The sequence below is a fragment of the Myxocyprinus asiaticus genome, chromosome 44 (genome assembly GCF_019703515.2).
Source record: "Myxocyprinus asiaticus isolate MX2 ecotype Aquarium Trade chromosome 44, UBuf_Myxa_2, whole genome shotgun sequence".
NCBI lineage: Eukaryota > Metazoa > Chordata > Actinopteri > Cypriniformes > Catostomidae > Myxocyprinus > Myxocyprinus asiaticus.
The window spans coordinates 14,951,144-14,970,004 of record NC_059387.1 but is presented as its reverse complement, the minus strand read 5'-3'; the positions used below and the strand labels follow the sequence as shown (position 1 = coordinate 14,970,004).

The following is an 18,861-nucleotide window of genomic DNA, read 5'->3' as shown; positions in this document are numbered from 1 at the left end:
AACTTGCAAACACGGATGCATCAAGAATGAGCATCCTCAACGCGCATAGAAGAGCTGGGTGAAAGTTAAGCTTTTTAATGAATAAGGACTGAATTTTTTTATTTGTTTTTGACCTAAAGCTATGGTATAACTTAAAATGCTTGCCATTAAGATAATAACAGTATGTATGTACAGTCTAAAAATACCATATAATACCTTAATATAAGCAGAATATGATCCTGTAAAAGACCTCTGTTCAGTCGGGAAAGGAGGAAGCTGGGACCTGGCTGAGCAGTCAACAAAGTTTTAATGATACAAATTAACTTCAACATAATATAAAAGACACACATAAACATAACTCCATGTGTGTGTCTCTCTCTCTCTCTCACTGGCATCTCCGGCTCCCCTTTATCTCTCTCTCGCGCTGATTAGGTGACTCGGCACCAGCCGTGCACCCTCACGGCCTGGCCACGCCCTCCTCTTCTTCACATTACTCCACCGCCTGATTCAGGCCAGGGAAACCTCCAGCTTGGCGTATTCCCCTCCCTTCGTGGAGGGGAGGTGTTGCCTTTCCAGCCATCCTTCTGCCGGCAGGTCTTCCCCGTCTCCTTGGACACTGGGAGAGACAAGGGGAGGGAGAGGGGAGAGGGAAAGAGCAAGGGGGAGAGAGAGAGAGAGCGAGAGAGAGAGAAAAAAAAAAGCTGGCTCGCTGGTCCTGAACACGCCGTCCACTGGTCCTCAGCCGCTCCACCCCCTGGCAGACGGCAGCGGTTCGTCCGCAACCCGGCAGACGGCAGCAGGTCCTCCGTCCACTGGTGGCCAGCAATGGCTACTCTGCCCTCTGGTGGACGGCAGCGGCTTCTCCATCCCCTGGCGGACAGCAGTGGCGAGTTCTCCCGGACAGCGTGCTCTTACATCTTCCCGGGTTTTGGCACCAAATGTAAAAGACCTCTGTTCAGTCAGGAAAGGAAGAAGCTGGGACTCGGCTGAGCAGTCAACAAAAAGTTTTAATGATACAAATGAACTTCAACATAACATAAAAGACACACACAAACATAACTCTGTGTGTCTCTCTCTCACTGGCGTCTCCGGCACCCCTTTATCTCTCACTCCCGCTGATTAGGTGACTCGGCGCCGACCATGCACCCTCACGGCCTGGCCATGCCCTCCTCCTCATCACAGATCCTTTTTCCTGTGGTCAAGTTTACTTGGAATTTTCGAGCAGGGTTCGTGCACCATCTATCCAGGAACACTTGTGTTTCATTCCAGAGTAACACATTATGAATCATGTACTCTGACATGCCATAGTGGGAATGTACTTTTGACAGCAAGAGTGAATCACTTTTTATAGTCTGTAACAGATGAGGTATTAGAAGTTTAAGTACCTTTTCTTTCAATGTAAATTGAACTTTCTTTTTAGAAACATACTAAATAATATAGTAAAAAGTCCTGCAAATGAGATGAAAGGAGTAGACAGACAATTTGGACAGTAACAGGAAATTGGACCAAGACGCTATGCAGGTTGGATTTGAATCTTGAGAAGTTGCACAAGCACCATGACGCAACATGTCAGGAGCACATGCACTTACCTCTGCAGCACAGCTCCAACAGGTTAAATGGGATTCCTAAACAATGAGTTTCACATAGCTCAGTATATTGCAGTACATGGCCTAGAGGTGTAACCATATGAGATTTTCACAGTATGATAACTGCCACAAAAAACACCAGGGTATTAAGGTACATTGCATATTATTAGCAGTTCAATATTTAGATATAGCTAAATTTAGACTAAAAAAACATGCTTCCTACTGCAATTTAATTGTATTGTATGCCATAATGTCTTTTTATATTATTATTTTAAGATTTACGAATTTAAATTTAGCCACAAAAAAAAAATAAAAAAAAATAAAATAAAAAAAATAATAATTATAGATTTGTAATGATTACTGCCCAGGTTAACAGTTCAGCATTTGATTCAGTAATTGATTGCTTTTGTAATGTAGTTTGATTCTAAACAATACCAACTGAAAAATAGATTATTAATAATTAATAATAACTGGAAAAAACAATAAATAAATGGCAAATTAAAAATAATTGTGCTTTATGTGCTTTCAAAAAGGAAGACTTAATTTTTGTTAGTTTCAGTCACCTTTCACTTTCATTGCTTTTTGTCCATACAATGAAAGTGAATGGTGATTGAGGCTCCTTTTGTGTTCCACACAGGTTTGGAACAACATGAGGTTGAGCAAATGATGACAGAAGTTTCATACTTAGACGAACTATCCCTTTAAATCAAACCAACAACTTATAGTGGGTAATTCTCAATCACCAGCTCTCATAAAATGAGGGTATTGGCAAAAGATATCGAATGTGTGTGCGTGTGAACATGTCAGGCTGGTCCTTTTTAAACCCTCCACTTCTTACACATTCCTGCCAAAACCTCATCACCATCCCAAGAGTATCCCACAGCTAGCATGCCTCTGCAACAGTATATCTCCAGCGGTGGCAATACTTTCACACTCTTCAGCACCTCACATGGTTATATTGTTAGGGTGTATAACTTGTGAAATTGCATTGTAAGCATAAATATGTGTTGGGGGATTGCTCAAATAAGTGCAGAGATCTGTAAAGTAAATTCCATTCTTGAGTAGTCATTGATCAAATGTGAAGCGCATGATATCCTTAGGGCATACAGAGTGACTTGTCAAGAAATAATACACAGTACACATGCAGGGCCAATTTTGATCAAATAAAAGCATTAGAATTTTGTCACTTGAGACTCGATTTTTAAATCCTACAGGCCATTTAAGGAACAATAGAGACTGAGCAAGACGTACTGTTCTTCTTCAGGCCCAGATTCTCTCACCTCTCTAAGGCCAGATTCACACAGAAGCAGAATACGCTTGTCAGTCCTGTTTCAGGGTGCTAAATAAGGTTACATTCATACAATTTGGTTATAAACGAGACTGACAACTGCATTCTGCAGCCAAACTGACTCTGGTTTTAGTAACTTTGTAAATATAGTTGTCATTTCCAAATACTGACTTGGAGAACTAGCCAGGATGACTGAAAATCTACATAAGAAATGGAAAGTGTTGTGAATGGAATGAGGATAACAGCATGGGATATAACAATGTAGGTTAAACCTTTAACCAGTGAGTCACTTTCTCGCCCCCATGTTACAGCGATATATACTTGGAGATTATGAGTGAGATGACAAGGCTTATTGTATTTCTTTTGGTTGTAAAGTAATAAAACAAAATGAACACCATTCACTTCTCTCTTATACTGAACAGTTTGAAGTTTTATGGTTCAGTGGTTTGTTTTATTGTTCAGCTGTATTTTCGTTGTTTGATCAGGTGGCAAAAGATTTTGCCCGGCCCTTGGTGATACCATTGAATAGAAATTTTACATTACAAACCATTAGTCTTGCACTGTAACTGCCTTGCTTCTCTTAAATATTAAATAAATAGTGTTCCCAAAAAAGAAAAATCTCTTAAATCTCATTTTTGCAAAGTCATGTGGGTATATAACAACATGAGGGTGAGTAACTGATGGTGAATTATCCCTTTAATATTAGGTTGCCATAGTATGAACAAAACTAATAAGGACAAATCTGTCTCAGACATCGCAGCTTCCTTGTGTTAGAAATCTATCTCCATTGGCTGTATCATGTATACAGTTACAGAAGCAAGATTCTTAACTACCTGTTCAAGCGGTTTGAAGTGAGTTTCATGACAGAACATGTTTGTCTGAGCAGTAATTTCTGCGATAAACTTTCCCTCTCTCTCTCTCTCTCTCTCTCTCTCTCTCTCTCTCTCTCTCTCTCTCTCTCTCTCTCTCTCTCTCTCTGTGTGTGTGTGTCTTACTGCAATGAGAACGGTTGATGATATCTGCCAGGGTGTTGAAAGACAGTAGCAGCTGATTCCCAAGAGCTGAATGGCAACACCTGTGTTTAGACAAAACATATCATGTTGGTAGACATTCACTATAGGTGCACAATAGGTGAAGAGTGACGTATTGATTGAGATTTTTGTCATTGTCTTTCAGTGTATTCCTAAAATAAAAAATATGAATTATATTGAATTTTTTATTATATTTGTTAGTGATTGAGGTACTTGTGTGGATAAGCTATCATTCTGTTTTATTTGCATGCAAAAGCTCTTAAAGGTGTAGTTCACCTAAAATGAATATTCTGTCATTATACTCACTCTCATGTTGTTCCAAACCCGTATGACTTCCTGTCTTCTGTTGAACACAATAAGATACACCATGGCCAAAGTTTTGTGGACACCCCCTTTTAATTAACATGTTTGGCCATTCCATTAATTTCAGGGAAGACGAATATTAATGCTCCAGCATACAGTGGTATTTTTTTAATTAAATGTTCAACAAGCACATATGAAATTGGGCTGGGCAATATGACGATATATATCATGGCGGCAATATAAAGTGTCAATTGATTGAGATTTTGCTATATCACAAGATGTAAATATCAATGTGCGCTGTGTGAGCGTATTCATCAGTGGCTTCACGTGAGACTGATGGGGGAATTAATTGTGGCTGGTAAAAGTGGCAGTTATTTGCACACGTTGGTTTAGCACCCAATTCACTAAAGGAATTATGCAATCAGGCAAGGACGCAAACTCGCCAACAAATTCGTTGCTTAATGCAATTTGCATGCGCAATTCTGATTTTGCGGGCCAATTCTGAGTACTATAAATACAGTGGAGGATGCAGCAGTCCACCCTGACTGACACACTCGAGACAGCGTCACTGTGATCCAGACACTTGGATCATCACTTAACATGACAAAAGTGCGCTTGACCACACCGCACATCTGTACCTCCTCAATTGATGAATTATTGCTGATGCGATTGATAGAAAAGTCAAGAAAATGAAGAGGAGCTTGTTATTAAAACAGGTGCGACATCTGTGGTGTTTGTTCACAAAAGCCAAGCAGAAAAATGTTATCCGCAAACTGCATCGCTCGATGTTAATCACTCGTGGTAATGCAAGCAATATGTATTACCACCTCAAAATGAAGCACGCTAAAGAATACTATGAAAGCCAAAAGATGCATTCCACATTAATTCAGCCTCTTTGTGTGTGTGTGTGTGTGTGTGTGTGTGTGTGTGTGTGTGTGTTTAGAAATGTATTTGAAATGTATTTTTGCAAGACATGTTATTTACTTTTCTTTTTTTTTTTTTTACTAAAATTATGTATAATTTTCTTTCTTGCATTGCTTTAACAAGATATTGAGTTTCTTGAGGAAAGTTTATAATAATAATAATAATAATAATAATAATAATAATGCTTAACAATATATGAGACTGAAATGTGGAATAATGTGAAATTGAGTATTATGGTAAGATTGATTTAAAACAAGTTTAAGTTCTGAATTAAGAGAAAATTATAAAAGAGAAAGTAGTTTTCATTTAAAAAGTATCTAATTCACTGACAAGATTTTCCAATTGTAGGCATTACAATATGGATATTTATTATATATTACCTATTTTATTATTATTTTATTTTATGTATTTTTTTCAGCAAAAAAATAAAAATAAAATAAAAATACTATATCGCGATATATGTCGTTATCTTGAAATAAAATTACTTATATCTTGATACAAGATTTTAGTCATTTTGCCCACCCCTAATATGAATGTTGGTGTTCAGGTGTCCACAAACTTTTGGTCATATACAGGTGCATCTCAATAAATTAGAATGTCGTGGAAAAGTTCATTTATTTCAGTAATTCAACTCAAATTGTGAAACTCGTGTATTAAATAAATTCAATGCACACAGACTGAAGTAGTTTAAGTCTTTGGTTCTTTTAATTGTGATGATTTTGGCTCACATTTAACAAAAACCCACCAATTCACTATCTCAACAAATTAGAATACATCATAAGACCAATAAAAAAAACATTTTAGTGAATTGTTGGCCTTCTGGAAAGTATGTTCATTTACTGTATATGTACTCAATACTTGGTAGGGGCTCCTTTTGCTTTAATTACTGCCTCAATTCGGCGTGGCATGGAGGTGATCAGTTTGTGGCACTGCTGAGGTGGTATGGAAGCCCAGGTTTCTTTGACAGTGGCCTTCAGCTCATCTGCATTTTTTGGTCTCTTGTTTCTCATTTTCCTCTTGACAATACCCCATAGATTCTCTATGGGGTTCAGGTCTGGTGAGTTTACTGGCCAGTCAAGCACACCAACACCATGGTCATTTAACCAACTTTTGGTGTTTTTGGCAGTGTGGGCAGGTGCCAAATCCTGCTGGAAAATGAAATCAGCATCTTTAAAAAGCTGGTCAGCAGAAGGAAGCATGAAGTGCTCCAAAATTTCTTGGTAAACGGGTGCAGTGACTTTGGTTTTCAAAAAACACAATGGACCAACACCAGCAGATGACATTGCACCCCAAATCATCATAGACTGTGGAAACTTAACACTGGACTTCAAGCAACTTGGGCTATGAGCTTCTCCACCCTTCCTCCAGACTCTAGGACCTTGGTTTCCAAATGAAATACAAAACTTGCTCTCATCTGAAAAGAGGACTTTGGACCACTGGGCAACAGTCCAGTTCTTCTTCTCCTTAGCCCAGGTAAGATGCCTCTGACATTGTCTGTGGTTCAGGAGTGGCTTAACAAGAGGAATACGACAACTGTAGCCAAATTCCTTGACACGTCTGTGTGTGGTGGCTCTTGATGCCTTGACCCCAGCCTCAGTCCATTCCTTGTGAAGTTCACCCAAATTCTTGAATCGATTTTGCTTGACAATCCTCATTAGGCTGCGGTTCTCTCGGTTGGTTGTGCATCTTTTTCTTCCACACTTTTTCCTTCCACTCAACTTTCTGTTTACATGCTTGGATACAGCACTCTGTGAACAGCCAGCTTCTTTGGCAATGAATGTTTGTGGCTTACCCTCCTTGTGAAGGGTGTCAATGATTGTCTTCTGGACAACTGTCAGATCAGCAGTCTTCCCCATGATTGTGTAGCCTAGTGAACCAAACTGAGAGACCATTTTGAAGGCTCGGGATACCTTTGCAGGTGTTTTGAGTTGATTAGCTGATTGGCATGTCACCATATTCTAATTTTTTGAGAGGTTTTTTTTAAATGTGAGCCAGAATCATCACAATTAAAAGAACCAAAGACTTAAACTACTTCAGTCTGTGTGCACTGAATTTATTTAATACATGAGTTTCACAATTTGAGTTGAATTACTGAAATAAATGAACTTTTCCACGACATTCTAATTTATTGAGATGCACCTGTAGTGTATGTTAGCCACAATGTGAGGGACTGACAGTCTCAGTCACCATTCACATTCATTGCACTTTTTTCCCCATACAATGAAAGTGAATGAATCAGAATCATAATCATAATGAGCTTTATTGCCAAGTATGCTTACACACACAAGGAATTTGCCATGGTGACAGAAGCTTCCAGTGCAAAGAGAATGCAACCATATATACATACAAAAAACATATACATTTAAATATACATATAGTGACCTAAAAATAATAAATAAGATATAACAGATAAATAAAATTAGAAATACACACCGATCAGCCACAACATTAAAACCACCTGCCTAACATTGTGTAGGTCTGGTTATCTGAGTTACTGTAGACTTTGTCAGTTCAAACCAGTCTGGCCATTCTCTGCTGACCTCTCTCATCAACAAGGCATTTCCATCCACAGAACTGCCCCTCATTGGATGTTTTCTGTTTTTGGCACCATTCAGAGTAAATTCAAGACACTGTTGTGCGTGAAAATCACAGGAGATCAGCAGTTACAGAAATTCTCACACCAGCCTATCTGGCACAAACAATCATCTATGTGATTATCTAATCAGCCAATCATGTGGCAGCAGTGCAGTGCATAAAATCATGCAGATATGGGTCAGGAGCTTCAGTTAATGTTCAAATCAACCATCAGAATGGGGAAAAAATGTGATCTCAGTGATTTGGACTGTGGCATGATTGTTGGTGCCAGACGGGCTGGTTTGAGTATTTCTGTAACTGCTGATCTCCTGGGATATTCACGAACAACAGTCTTTAAGCCACCTTTTCACTGCATCTGACAACCAACAGACGACTAGACTGTATGCGACCGCCTGACCGGAAGTGATGTATTCATGCAAAACTATCAACGCGAAGTGAGAAATATCAATAGATTTTTTCCTAAACTTTTTTCTAAACGCCTGCTACTTTTATTTTGGACAATTAATAATGTAGAAGTCAGAAATGATTATTTACATTGCAGATATCACAAAAAGCTTTTGGAATTACAGTAAACGTGATTAAATGTGTACATGCGTCATTTATTTCTGCACACACAAAACCTACATATTTCAAATTACATCTATGAATTTCTGATTCATATTTGCTGAATTAGGGTTGTTGTTGCTGTTAATTATCATAATATTAACTATAAAAACAGTAATAATGATAAATTATACTATTAATAATAAATACTGTGTGAATATTAATCCTGAATTTTATTGAATTAATTCATCTGCTCAACAAAATCACACACAGAAATGTCATTCTGAGGTAAACCATTGGTAGCTACTCCTTCTATGAACAAAATGACGATTCATCATGACTGCCACCAGGGGGAGAAATACGACAGTCGTATGCAAATGTCGGAGACAGTGAAAAGGCAGCTTTAAAGTTTACTCGGAATGGTGCCATAAACAAAAAACATCCAATGAGGGGCAGTTCTGTGGATGTAAATGCCTTGTTGATGAGAGAGGTCAACAGAGAATGGCCAGACTGGTTCAAAATGACAAAGTCTATGGTAACTCAGATAACCGCTCTGTACAACTGTGGTGAGAAGAATAGCATCTCAGAATGCTGTTCTGAGATGCGGGTTGGCGCTGTTTTGGCGGGACGAGGGGGACCTACACAATATTAGGCATGTGGTTTTAATATTGTGGCTGATCGGTGTACAGTAGAGCAATAATGTTGTTTGAATATTTTATATACAGATATACAGTTATGTGCAGGTGATGTAATGTTTTGAAGAATAGGTTGAATATGTAACAAAAATATAAATGAAATATAGATGTAAGTATGAATGGATGGATTGAATATTGCACATGGTTGTATCGACAAAAAGGAAAGTATTTGGGGGCAGTTTTAACTGTTCATGAGAAGGATAGCCTGAGGGAAAAAACTGTTCCTGTGCCTGGCTGTCAGGTGCTCAGTGCTCTGTAGCACTGGCCAGAGGGCAACAGTTCGAAAAGGAAGGTGACTGATGTCAACATTCTGCCTAACATCGCCTTTTGTGTTCCACAAAAGACAACATGAGTTGAGTGGGTGAGTAAAAGATGACAAGTTTAAAAAAAAATTTTTTTTTTAACTATTCCTTTAACACCGAATTGGGCAAGGGAATCATAAGAAAATGCCACCGCAAGGATATTTGTATTTCTGTTCATGTATTGTTTCACATCCCCTTTAATTGTGTGTCTGACTGTCCTGCTGTTGTGGAGGAGACCCAACCACTCCCTTTCCCTTTGAGAACAGTCAGATCTCAAGGCTGTAGTTTAAAAATGTCTAGTATTGCACATGTCAACAAAATGTTCATTTCTTACAAATAATGCTGATACTAAGACATCTAAGGTCAATAATTCATGACATACCTTTTGTAGTTTAGGATCAGCAATTTATAAAGTAGCAAATGACCAATAAACTATGATCAAGGCATTACCAATGATTTATAACCAATCAAAAACTAAGCCATAAGCATGTGAGAGACTAAGTGAAAGTAATTGAGAAAGTGAATCATTATACAAACAGTTTGGTCCAAAAGTCTTTCAGCTCAAGTGCATGCTGTCAATATAGCAAAAAAGGGGACATACCAAACATGTCGCTAAGGAACTGCTCTAAAACCAATCTGGCAAAAATGCAGCAATGTGATTACAAAACATGATCTCTTAACTCATTAAGACTTTTTTCACAGGGGAGAATTTTCAAATTAACCTGGCTATGGGTTTGGCTACAACAGAATTAAAACACAATAAAGACATAATGAAAACATATACACTGGAGGCCAAAAGTTTGGAATAATGTACATATTTTGCTGTTTCGGAAGGAAATTGGTACTTTAATTCACCAAAGTGGCATTCAGTTGATCACAAAGTATAGTCAGAACATTACTGATGTAAAAGACTGCAACATCACTATTTGAAAAAGTCATTTTTGATCAAATCTAGACAGGCCCCATTTCCAGCAGCCATCACTCCAACACCTTATCCTTGAGTAATCATGCTAAATTGCTAATTTGGTACTAGAAAATCACTTGCCATTATATCAAGCACAGTTGAAAGCTATTTGGTTCGTTAAATGAAGCTTAACATTGTCTTTGTGTTTGTTTTTGTGTTGCCACAATATGCAATAGACTGGCATGTCTTAAGGTCAATATTAGGTCAAAAATGGTAAAAAAGAAACAGTTTTCTCTAGAAACTTGTCAGTCGATCAGTGGTTTGAGGAATGAAGGCTATACAATGCTTGAAATTGCCAAAAAACTAAAGATTTCATACAAAGGTGTACACTACAGTCTTCAAAGACAAAGGACAACTGGCTCTAACAAGGACAGAAAGAGATGTGGAAGGCCAGATGTACAACTAAACAAGAGGATAAGTACATCAGAGTCTCAAGCTGACAGCTTCATTGAATTCTACCCGCTCAACACCAGTTTCATGTACAACAGTAAAGAGAAGACTCGGGATGCAGGCCTTATGGGAAGAATTGCAAAGAAAAAGACACTTTTGAAACAGAAAAAAAAAGAAAAGTTTAGAGTGGGCAAAGAAACACAGACATTGGACAAGCTCGACTGTAAGGTGCGTGAGAAGTGCCTGACAAGACCATATCTATGGCAAGCGCTACAGGAAGCGTGGGGTGAAATGTCACCTGAGTATCTGGACAAACTGGCAGTTAGAATGCCAAGGATCTGCAAAGCTGTCATTGGTGCACGTGGAGGATTTTTTGATGAGAACTCTTTGAAGTAGTTTAAGAAGTTCTGAAAAAAAATTTCAAATTGTAATAGTAATTTTTCATGTTATTAATGTCCTGACTATACACTGTGATCAGTTGAATGCCACTTTGGTGAATAAAAGTAACAATTTCTTTCCATAAGAGCAAAATCTGTATATTATTCCAAACTTTTGGCCGCCAGTGTATATATTCATAAATATATTTAAAAAAACAAAAAACATCTTGTGTCTTTTAGTCTTTTGCCATTTGCTTAAAAAATTTTGTTTTTGTTTTTGCTTTGTCTGAAACTTTTACTTTAACAGAACAGTCTCAAGTTTGTTGAGAAATACAATCTTATTTTCCAGTTAATGCTAAAAAAGCTACATCTTAGAGCAACACAAGGATGTAAAAAAGAGGATATGGGTTGCATAATCACAGGTTTACTGGAAGATTATGTGAGTGTGTGTATTTGTTGTTGCCTGTGTGTATGTGTGTGTGTGCGCGTGCGTACGTTTGTGTTTGCAGTAGCATGGCTAGCCCTCCAAGAATGATGACAAAAACTATTTTTCTGCATCCTTTCGTGTGCTTTGCATACCACACATGTCAGTCACTATCAGTGTGTGAATTTTCTTCGAATGACTCCCACATCTGTGAATCATGCACAAAATGAGTTCTTGTGGATTTAGTAAAATGTAAAAATGATTAAATAAATAGTTAATTTCTGTGACAGGAATTTGGTCTGTCCGTGTGATGTTTTTCTATTAGCCGCAAAGACCTTCATTATCTCTTCTTCAGATCTTCTCATACTCACTAATGAGGGAAGTATTTGCTCTTTTAAATGCATCATAATCATGTTATTATACCTAAATTTTTGCCAAAAGGTTTTTACATGGCTTATTGTACGTATCGCGGCAGTTCGGGATATGAGTCCTGAAATGCATGTCGACATGTGGGCCAAAAGGGTAATAGAAGCACAATAAAATTATGTGGCATTTTAAACTCAACAGGACACAAATTAAAATCCCACTATCGCCACCACTAAAATGACATGGAAGGACACTGCCCTCCTTAGTTTGTCAGAGTACTTGTGCAAAGAAGATCCAGTAACATGACTGCCATGTAATTCATTACTTGTTTCTGACCACAGGACCAATTTAAATTACCCCTAAAGTGTAGTTCCTGTGGTCAAGAAAAATCTTGACTGTTGCTCTACCTGCCGCAGACATGTCCGCAAAATGTTTTTGCTCAGATCACTTAGTTTGTGTTTCCCTTTCTCTCATGCTTCTCACACTGTGTATGCCAATTTAGCCTTGTCTTTGTCTTGTTTTGTTATTTTGTATATTTATTTATTCTACTCACATCTCTCTTTCACTTTCACTCCCTCTGGTAAAATAAAATCTATACCCAGCATTATAAAAAACATCCCTCCCACGCAGAAGCAGGTTGCAGTGTGTGTACTGTGTATGCTGTGGTTCAGATGGAATGTGTGCAAGCATGCGTGTGTGTGTGTGTGTGTAAGAGAGAGAGATAATATCAGGGCATAAAGATATGGGTAAGTGAGTGATGGCCACTCAAGAGTAACCTGTCTACCTGATAAGGAGGGTGGAACCGGGTGACTGACTTTCCCACCAACCCCTGCACACCATCCTTACTGTTTGGAGGATTGTATAGACCACCGAGCGCTTGAACGTGCGATCCAAATTCCACACATAATATAAACACACATACACACACAGGTGAAGATGAACATGCCTAGTGGATAAAGCTTAAGGCTGGTAAGTTTGCAGGTTTCATCCCAGCAGTGAACAAGACATCGTTATTGTGCCTTTGAGCAAAGCACTTAAAGGTGCAGTTCACCCAAAACATTTTAATTCTGTCATCATTTAATCACACCTATGTCATTTCAAACCCTTTCTCATGACTTGTCTTTTGTTGAACACTTTTGTCCTTATATGGAAAAGAGCTACTCTAGAGAAAAGGTAGAGAGAGGTAACTTGCATAAAGAGACAACTAACACTGCTTGCTTATACAATCAATTCAGAGGCAGTGTCTATAGATACTCCATATTACTGGCACTATCTAGAGCTATACATTTAATCAGAAATGCTTGCATTGCAGGAAACAACAGTCATAGTGCGAAAATCTTAGAAAACATTTGCTCTGTAAAAATAAGACTCTGTAAACGGAAAGTAGAGCAGTGAACATTGTGAAGACTCATACAGATTCCCACTTGAATCTTGTATGTTCTCTGAGCAACTTCTCTGTAATCTGTAACAAGCAGGGCTCTCCCCTTCTTCTCCATTTGACTGATGATTACTCAAACTATACAGTATGTGTCTATGTGAGTTGACAGCCGCCTGCTGTGTTAGTCTGGGGGATGTCCCAAGCCACTGGAAATAAAATGAATTGAAACTGACCACAAAAGATAGAAAAGCCAAAAAAATTCCCTGCATTTAACGTTATTGTGAATTTGATTGTTGATTAGACACACTCACTCACACAGAACTTTTTCAAGTTCAAGTTTCAGCTTAAACATGCAAATTGTATGACTTAATATTAATTGAAAGACTACATGGAATATTTGCACTATTAAAAATTCATTTGTCATACCGTAGGACTGTTTTAAATTATTAAAACAGATTAAAATGGTGAAAAACTGCTATCCATCTGCACTATATTCTGCTGTACATTGATGTACATTATTATTGTTATTTGTAGTAGTAGTTTATTAGTAGTATTTTTATAAAAAAAATATATATGGGCATTTTATATGTCAGCTTCCCTACAGGGCTGTTGGATGTTTTAGATTTGACCAAATATAACAATATTATGTAAATGTTATTGTGTTTAGCTCAAACAATCTTCAATTTTAATTGTATTTATTTTTTGTAATCAAATGTTTCTCTTCACTTTAATGTACCATAATTTCAAAATCAGAAACAAAATGGCCTTACTTCTAATGCTGGCATGATCTTGTGTTATACAGGTGTAATATACACTAATGTATCTTGTTATTAATGCTTTATAACCACAAAGAAGCGTTCTATGCATATACTTCCCTCATTATGTAGCCTAATCTTATGTGTGCACAATATGATGAACTTCTCACATGGGGACATTGGAAGCAGTTCATGGGAGAAGGTGTAGGAAAAGGAGTGAAGTGGGAAGATAAGAATGGAGATGCTGAGAAGTTCTGTTATGTTTCCTGTTTGAACGGTTGCTCTATGGAGACCGTTTATGGAATGAGTCATGCAGGTTAAACCTGTTTCAGGATGTAAAATGAACTGCTAGTTAGTATGCAGTGTGCTATGGTACACTGCTTCTGTAAACTTAAGGTTTGAGTAGACTTAAGAAACTTGATTGTGCTTCATGAGTTTTCTGTATTTTATAATGCTTCTCATCTTCAGAATTTGAAATGGATTCTCCAGTAATGTTAACTTGTTAACAGGCACTATTTTATGGAGCTGCTTGCAATTACGTATTAATATTGTTATTATTCAGTGATTAATGTTAGTAACTTGTAATATGCATAACTCTGACATTTTAAAATACAGTAAAGTGTGCTGTGATTACAAACAGGGGCACTTTCTACACCCAATCTGGATCCTTGTCTTTCCCAATGTCTTTTCACATACACCATGGATGGTCAGATTGTGCTTACTTTTTGCTTCCTTAAAAGATAGTTCAGCCAAAAATGAAAATCCTATAGTCATTTAATCACCCCCATGTTGTTCCAAACCTCAGAAGTAGATGTTAGGCTGAAAGTTAGCCACTGGTCACCATTCTCTATCATTTAATCTAGGCTAACATTCTGCCTACCATCTACACAATGGAATTGGAACAATTGGAACACAATGGGGTGAGTAAATGATGACAGAATTTTCATTTTTGGGTGAATTTAAAAGTGTTGTCACATGAGATATGTTAATTATTCTCATGGAATTCCCCTATAGTGGAAACAACAGCAAAAAACTTAAAAGACAGAACTGTTTTGTTTAAAATGTATGATTTTTTTTTCTTTTTTCTTTAAAGACAAGCATTTAAAGTGCATACTCCTCTTTTCTTTGAATTAAATTACTTCACATTTATTCTGAATTCATAATATGCACATTATTTAAAGATTGCTCAATACGGTTGTCAAAATATATCATACAACTGAAATGCCTAAATCTTAAAAAGAAACTTTTTATGAGTGAAATACTTGATAAACAATATTACAGTTTTTCTGTTTCTTTGTTTTGTTTTTTGTTTTCTGAAAATCTGACAGGTTTTCAGATCCTGACCTGTTTTACATTTTTAATGTAGCACAACTGGTAAAGCATGCCACTTGCAATGCCAGTGTTATGTGTCCAATTTCCATGGAATACATTCTGATGAAATGTGTACCCTGGATGCATTGTAAGTTGTATTTAAAGCTTCTGCCAAATACCTAATAAAATCAATACAATTTCACAAATCACTCCCCTACTAAAGGCAGAACACAGTCATCAACTCAGAGTCAGTACTAAAAGATCACTGTTAGGGTTACAGATCTTCAATCCTAATAATTGGTCATGCCGATCCAGACATGTTTGTCACACATGAACACATGAAGTGATTTGTGGTGGGAAGTCAATGTTGTCTTATGTTCAGGCCATGTTTCAGTCAGTGGGGTCATAGCATCTGGGGGTGGCTTTGCATTAAACACCTGTCCCATTATATGCTTGAGCAAAGCTGTTCAGATGCAGCAATATGGGTTCTGTCAGCCTAATGGAAATGTAATAAGTGGAATGTTCAGTCAACCTCATGGTCTTGATTTGTTTGAAAACGGCTGAAAAAGTGAGTCAGTCATGGAGAACTACCAAGTAGTCTCCTTTGTCTTAGTAACCCTGATCCGGGCCAGGAGAAAATTAAATCTGCACTCAATCCTTGCTGCCCTCACACACACAGCAGTGACATAAAACAGGTGTTGCAGTGATTGTAGGTTTACACTTTGACACCACTCTCTCTCTCTCTCTCTCTCTCTCTCTCTCTTCCCTTCAAACTCTTTAAGGTAGCTTAAGGATTAAAGGAAGAAGCCGTGCTGGACTGCTGACAAAAGTTAACACTCAGCCAAAGTTTACAAGATTACTGAACCCAAAAAATTATCTTCTGAGAACCTAGCCAGGTAGGTGAATTTCACCATGACAACCTTGCAAATGAAACAAATGATTTCTTTAAACTGATGAGATAACCATGTACTTTAAATTTACTTTCAAATGTTTACACAATTTTAGATAAAACTGTAAAAGAATGAAAATTTTCTTTGAAGATTTATTTTGAATAATGTTCACAATGTGATGTTCCTAAAAGGACAAAAAAGCACCCTTAAATAAGTACTAATCAGATTAGAAACATGAACATTCTTCAAAAGTTAATTGCATTGTATCTGACCATATGTATCCAGGTTCAATACAAATTAAACTCAATCAACAGACTTTGTGGTAATAAAAAAAAATTATTCGAACTGTCCCTTGCTTATTTAAAAAAGCAAAACTTGTGATTCCATTAAGGTACTTACAATGGAAGTGAATGGGAAAAGATCATAAGCAATAAAATATGTTTCAAAAATATAGCCTCAAGATTTAAACATTATGCGTGTAAACTAGGGCTGTAAATTGATTATATTTTTTTATTTAATTAATTACATGGTGTGACAGATCTCTTGCTCTCTTTATTAAGGAGGAAGCGGGAGCCAGATAACAATCCAACGTGACACTCTTTCAGTGTAACACACAATGGCTTTTCAGCACAATCAGAATCACACACAGTCAACTTTGTGCATCTCTCTCCCCCTCCTTTGACTCTGGCTGCTCCTTTATCTCTCTCCAGCTCTTACTGTAAACACAAAAAGCTGTTAGAGATAATTTCCCACAGGTGTCAAACCTTACCTTTCTTCCTTTCCTGGCCTCGCTCTCCACAGATGTCACTCGGCCACGCCCACATCACCACATACCCCCATCGCCTGACTCAGGCATACTCCCCCCAGGTTTCTAGAGAGGAAATCCGCCACAGCTATCTGTGCCCCCGACCTGTGGACCACCTCAAACTTAAAAGGCTGGAGAGCTAGATACCAATGGGTGATCCACGCATTGGCATCCTTCATGCGATGGAGCCACTGGAGCAGAGTGTGGTCCAAACAGAGGGTTTTCTCTATCGTGCTGTACGTAGTCTCCCTTAGAGAGAGTTTTCAACTAATATACAGCACGGGGCGATCTTGCCCCTCCACCATCTGGGACAGTACCGCTCCCAACCCTGTCCAACGCGTCCATCTGCAAGATAAAAGGGAGAGTGTAGTCAGGAGAGTGCAATAACGGCCCGCTGCAAAGTGCAGCTTTCACCCTTATGAACACCTGCTGACACGGCTCCTTCCACTGGACCGGATCTGGTGCCTCCTTTTTAGTGATATCAGTCAGCGGGCTGGTGACGGTCGAATAATTAGGCACAAACCTACGATAATAGCCAGCCAGCCCCAGGAACTGTCTCACCTCCTTTTTGGTCTTAGGTCTCGGGCAGGCTGCAATCGCTGTGGTTTTATCAATTTGGGGCTGCACCTGCCCGTGACCCAAGTGAAAGCCCAGATACCTTCCACCTGCCAAATTGTGCTCTTCTTTGGGTTTGCTGTGAGTCCCACTCATCTCAATGACCTCAGGACAGCCCTCAGATGCTGCAGGTGCCGCTGCCAATCATTACTGTAAATAATGATATCATCCAGATAGTAAGCAGTGTGCAGTCTGAGGATTTGGTCCATGAGCCGCTGAAACGTAGCCGGGGCCCCAAACAAACCGAATGGAAGCATCACAAATAGGTGTAATCCGAACGGTGTGGAAAATGCCGTCTTTTCACGGGACATGGGAGATCTGCCAGTATCCCTTAGTTAAATCCAGTGTTGAATAAAAGTGAGCCGCGCCTAATCGATCGAGCATTTCATCAGTCCGAGGCATTGGGTACGTATCAAATTTAGACACCGCATTGACTTTTCTTTAATCCACACAGAACTGGACCGAGCTGTCGCTCTTCAGAACCAGCACCACCAGGCTGGCCCAGTCACTGTGGGATTCTTCTCTATACCCCATATATAGCATGGCCTTTAATTCTTCCCGAACCACTTCTTTTTTGTGCTCGGGTAATCGGTAGGGACGACTGCATACCACTACCCGGGGTCATTTCGATATGGTGTTCTATGAGATTCGAACGACCAGGAGGTGAGAACATGTCGGAGAATTCTCCTTGCAACCTGGCAACCTCCGTGGCTTGTGACGGTAAGAGGTGGTCTCCACAAGTGACCAGAGTGACTTGATCAGTGGCTTTTAAGTTCACTGAAGTTAACTTTTAAGTTCAAGCTCCTCCCTCTCCAGAACCACAGTCACCAAAGTCATGGGAACCACCTCTCTCCATGGTTTAAGGAGATTGAGGTGGTAAATCTGACATGCTCCACCTCTATCCATTTCTTTAACCTCATAATCGACTTCCCCAACTCGTCATGTGAACTTAAAGGGTCCTTGCCACTTGGCGAGTAATTTAGAGCTCAATGTGGGGAGCAATACAAGGACTTTATCTCCCGGTGTAAATTCCCATAGTTGAGAACCCCTATTATACAGCTGGCTTTGACGTTCTTGAGCCTGGAGCAAATTCTCTTGTGTTAATTGCTCCACTATGTGGAGTTTTGCTCTCAGGTCCATGCCAGTTCTTTTGAAGGGGACCTCAATCAATGGAAGGGGGCACAGTGGTGCTTTTGGGGTGATTACCGGATTCACCAGCTGACATTCATAGCATGCCGAACACCACTTGCGAATATCCCTGTGAATGCTCGGCCAATGGAAATGGGCCATCAGACGGTTTAGTGTTTTTTCATGCCCTAAGTGACTCGCCATCAGATTAT

At 38.7% G+C, this 18,861-nt stretch overlaps 1 long non-coding RNA gene across 1 annotated transcript in view; it reads left to right on the top strand.

The window, feature by feature from the left end:
* LOC127434758 (uncharacterized) overlaps positions 1-18,861 on the top strand; it is a 56,221-nt gene that overhangs the window by 32,313 nt on the left and 5,047 nt on the right. Inside the window, exon 3 of the long non-coding RNA XR_007896079.1 lies at positions 15,994-16,107. This is a non-coding gene — a long non-coding RNA (uncharacterized LOC127434758). The remainder of the gene's footprint in view (positions 1-15,993; positions 16,108-18,861) is intronic.